This window comes from Thalassophryne amazonica, chromosome 11 (genome assembly GCF_902500255.1).
Source record: "Thalassophryne amazonica chromosome 11, fThaAma1.1, whole genome shotgun sequence".
NCBI lineage: Eukaryota > Metazoa > Chordata > Actinopteri > Batrachoidiformes > Batrachoididae > Thalassophryne > Thalassophryne amazonica.
The window spans coordinates 49063306-49068858 of record NC_047113.1 but is presented as its reverse complement, the minus strand read 5'-3'; positions in this window follow the sequence as shown (position 1 = coordinate 49068858).

Sequence of the window (5553 nt, the reverse complement as noted above, 5' to 3'; positions counted from 1 at the left end):
GGGTCATCTCACAAACTGTCTGCAGCCCTTGGACCCAAAAAGAACAGTTTTACTCTCATCAGTCCACAAAATATTCCTCTATTTCTCTTTAGGCCAGTTGATGTGTTCTTTGGCAAATTGTAACCTCTTCTGCACGTCTTATTTAACAGAGGGACTTTGTGGGGGATTCTTCCAAATAAATTAGCTTCACACAGGCGTCTTCTGTCACAGCACTTACAGGTAACTCCAGACTGTCTTTGATCATCCTGGAGCTGATCATTGGGTGAGCCTTTGCCAATCTGGTTATTCTCTATCCATTTTGATGGTTGTTTTCAGTTTTCTTCCACGTCTGTTTTTTTTTTTTTTTTTGTCCATTTTAAAGCATTGGAGATCATTGTAGATGAACAACCTATAATTTTTTGCACCTGCGTATGAGTTTTCCCCTCTCCAATCAACTTTTTAATCAAACTATGCTGTTCTTCTGAGCAATGTCTTGAATGTTCCATTTTCCTCAGGCTTGCAAAGAGAAAAGCATGTTCAACAGGTGCTGGCTTCATCGTTATATAGGGACATGTGATTCACACCTGTTTGTTCCACAAAATTGACAAACTCACTGACTGAATGCCACACTACTATTATTGTGAACACCCCCTTTTCTTTTTTTACTAATAGCCCAATTTCATAGCCTTAAGAGTGTGCATATCATGAATGCTTGGTCTTGTTGGATTTATGAGAATCTACTGAATCTACTGGTACCTTATTTCCCATGTAACAATAAGAAAGATACTCAAAACCTGGATTAATCTTTTTAGTCACAAAGCACTATTATTCTGAACACTACTGTACAACTGTGTTCAAAATAGTGGAAGTGTCTTTAGATAAGTGAGCAAAGCTCAAAATCTATATAATAGCTTTTATTTACAAACACACAAATGCATTGGGAAGACTACACATTCTATTCCAAAGCAAAACCTGAAGAGATTAGGTTCTCCAAAAAAGTGTCTGCATTTCTCTTTACACACTCAAACATTTACTGTATAAGATTTATCTTTCCTGTGAATCACTGAATACTGAACCAGTTTCTTCCAGAAGGACCAACTTCTGGTACCTGTGAATAGGTAACCCACCCACCCCAGGATAACTGGACATTCCACAATTCCTCTGTATTTCTTGGTTTTGCCTCAGAAACAGCATTTTTGGTGTCACTCTACAGGTTTTCTATTGATTTAAGGTCCTGGGATTGGACTGGTCATTCCATAACAATCTTGTTGGTCTGGAACCAAGATGCTGCTCACTTGCTGGTGTGTTTGGAGTCGTTGAAACACCCTTTTCAACAGCATTTCCTCTTTGACCTCTTTAAGTAGTTTGAAGTATTCAGATTGATCTGTGACCCCTGGTATATGATGATTAGCCCCGTCCAACACCATAGTACGAGAAACACCCCCGTATCATGATGCTTGCTCCACCATGCTTCACTGTCTTCAATGTACTGTGGTTTGAAATCAACTTTTGTAAATGGTAAAATGGACTGCATTTATATAGAGCTTTTCCATCTGCATCAGACGCTCAAAGCATTTTATAATAATGCCTCACATTCACCCCGATGTCAGGGTGCTGCCATACAAGGCGCTCACTACACACCGGGAGCAATAGGGGATTAAAGACCTTGCCCAAGGGCCCTTAGTGATTTTCCAGTCAGGCGGGGATTTGAACCCAGGATCTTCTGGTCTCAAGCCCAACACCTTAACCACTAGACCATCACCTTTTGTGGGTCATCTGACAAACTGTTTGCAACTGCTCAACCCAAAAAGAACAATGTTTTCATCAGTCCACAAAATGTTGCATCATCTTTAGGCCAGTCAATGTGTTTGGTAAACTGTAACCTCTTCAGCCACCCTGCTCAGAATGCTGCTCTCACTTGTCATAAACTAAGCTAGTGGCACTCGTGAGTGTGCTCTTTTGAAGGTCCCCCCCACAACAGTGGGACATTGTGGGCGATTCTTGCCCACAGCTTGGCTTCACATAGGCATCTTCTAATCACAGGTAACTTTAGACCTCCTTTGATCAACCTGTAGCTGCTTATTGGCTGAGTCTTTGCCATTCTGGCTATTCTTCGAGCTATAGTGGTTTTCCATTTTCTTACACAGCTTTCTGGTTTTGGTTGCCATTTTAAAGCATTTGAGGTCATTTTAGCTGAGCAGCCCATTTTTATGTTTCCCCATCTCCAATCAACTTTTTAAAGTACATCGTCTTTCTTAAAAAAAAATGTCTGGAATGTCTGGTTGTCATGCGTAGAGAAATGCACTACAACCAGCATGTATAAAATGTTGCTGTGTTCGTCCTTAAATCAAGGCCACCTGTTTTTTTTTCTCAAAGAAAAATGCACACTATTGTTTTGACTAGCCTCATATTCCTTTTTCTTCACTTTGTATAAAGTAACAAATTTGATCAATTTTCCTTCATGTTTTTATTTAGAATAGAATGAGCAGTGTTCCCAATGCATTTGTGTGTATGAAAATAAAAACTATTTTAAGGATTTTGAGCTTTATTCACTTTTTTAAACACAGCTGTACTTAATCGTGCAGTTGGATGTACGGCATGGTCAGCGTGTCATAGCGTATGCTCCCTGATGATGCAAGTCACCATTCGTTTGATACATCGATGCATTCAACCCAAGGATCCTCTGAAGAGACCTGATACCAAAGACATCCAATTGTCAGCAGTTAGCACCCACTCTCACAACCATGCAGCAAGACAGAAAGCACCATTACCCCGAGAAATTTAAACTTTTGTTCTTCCTTAAAGGTGTCATCCATTGTGCTGTGCTGCCTGGGATGGGTGACTAGAGCATCCTGTACCTCAGCAAGGATGACAGTCTTCTATTGGAATATAAAGTTGTCTCTTTAAGACCCTAGAGAAGTTCTACCTACGTTTGGGTGCATTTTAAATCTAACTGTGGTCACAAGGGGGCTGTCTCTGAAATAGTACGAGTTCAGAATTACACTTGGAATACAAGGTTGCCTCACTGAAATCTCTGTATACATCATCACACCATCAGGACGTCATGGGTTGTAATGAAGCTTGCTGCTGTAGACTGGACCTTGAAGCCTTGCACAAGTTTGACGTTTGGTTCAGGAATGGCAGGACAAATTAAATTTTGATAAATTTTCCTTCATATGTTTTGATTTGGAATAGCATGAGCAGCAGGACAAATCTGAATTTGTCCTGCCTCTGAAGACATAATCTAATGTTAAGATTATTACTGTAACAGTAGCAGCAGCATTTTCAATGCGTTAACTTTTGTTTTAGTGGACAAATCGCACACATTAACCTCTTACATTAAATAAGATAGTTGGAATATTGGTATACATCATACATTTATTAGTGAACAACCCTCTCAAATCAGCCACAATTAAAAAAAATGATTGCACTACTTGGTAAAGCATAACTAGCAACTTTCATTTAAAAAAGTACAAATCTTAAAAATTTTAAACAGTATACAGGTGTGTGTGTGTAAATATAATATACATATATATATATATATACATACATATATATACATACATATACATACATATATATATATATACATACATATACATACATATATATATATATACATACATATACATACATATATATATACATACATATACATACATATATATATATACATACATATACATACATATATATATATACATACATATACATACATATATATATATACATACATATACATACATATATATATATACATACATATACATACATATATATATATACATACATATACATACATATATATATATACATACATATACATACATATATATATATACATACATATACATACATATATATATATACATACATATACATACATACATATACATACATACATATACATATACATACATACATATACATACATATACATACATACATACATAAACACACACTAACTAGTTAAGTGCTACAAACAATGATTCCAATGGAATGAAAAAATTATAACATTAAGAACCATTTCCTATATATAATATATATTAGTTGTTTTCTTCCCCCCAATACAAACATGGAAAAAAAATGAGGTAACTGTAAATGTGCAAGTACCAAAGCAAAATATCTGCCTAACACAGAACACATGCCCCTGGCTCTGTTGGTGGGTGAGTAGTCTGGTGTTCAGGTGAGGACCTCTAGAGGCCAGGGAGAGTAAGAACAGTAACACGCCACCCCACTGCAGCAAAAAACAAAAAAGGTAAACAAATGGCATCTATGGAGCAATTAATCACAAATTCTAAATGAACTCAAGCTGCTTATTGGAACACATTTTTTGCACCACACAAGCTGTGAGATTCAAGAACTTTTTTTATTATTATTATTTTTAATAAACGGAAAGACTACAAGACTCTATTCTCATATGATTAAAGTTACCTAATTACCTAGGCCTTAATTGGAGGTTCTTTTAATTTCAAAGGATAGCTGATATTGTCAAATATTTACTCCAAAATTAACAGTGCTAACACTAACATGAATAAAGGTATCTATTTTGAACAATACATTTTAAGATACTGATACACAGAGAGCAATAGCCCCATAGGCAGATACAGTACTACACTGAAATAATTATAACACTTTAAACCTTTTTTTTTTTTTAATCCCTTAAATGATAGATTTTCCCAGACATTAACGGGCGTTAGTATAACATGCTGTAAGAATACATGGAATCCATGACACACTATTGCATTCACGCAAATGACTTTTCATACCTAAAAGCAGAACATCTAGCACCTTTTCACTATGGCTTTTTGATAAACTACAGTAGTTTCAGAGCATGTCATTTTCAGTCGTTAGGGCAATAACAGTAACAATGTAAGAATTTCTGGACTCAAGACTCTTTTCTCCCACCCTTATAAAATGAAGTTAGCGCAATAAAATCTTGTAGTCATTCAGTTCTATTACAAATGTGTGCAGTACAATGCATGGCAGTTATCAGCTGAGCAGTTAAGATCCAAACCCCCAGAACCCAAAGCCAACTAGAGCTTAATAATAATAATAATAATAATTAAAAAAAAAAAAAAAAAAATAAAAACTGTTTGGATCTGGTTGACAAGCATGCATATTGTGCACTGTTACATCGGTCCCCAATAGATTTTTCAGATATCCGCCACCATAAACACACGTGGTTAACTTTTTTTTTTTTTTTTAAATCATGCAAACACCTCAAATAGATTTGGGAGTGAATTGAGACAGAGACAGAGAGAGAGAGAGGAGAGAGAGACAGAGAGAGAGTGAGTTAGTGTGCACCGTGGCACATTCATAGCTGGGATCACAACTGCTGTGTTTGAACATATGATCAGAGTATAAGAACAAAATTCAAACAGATCTGAGTAATACACTTGTAATGAGGTGCAGTGTACATTGCCTCTTTTTAGTGAACATTAATATTTACTGTTTTTTTTTATCTTGCATGCCTGTCTTTAAATGATGTAATATCTACTGTATCAGACAAAACAATATTATAATTGATTACATTAAATTATGGTCTGAGGAAAACTAAATTCAGATATACCC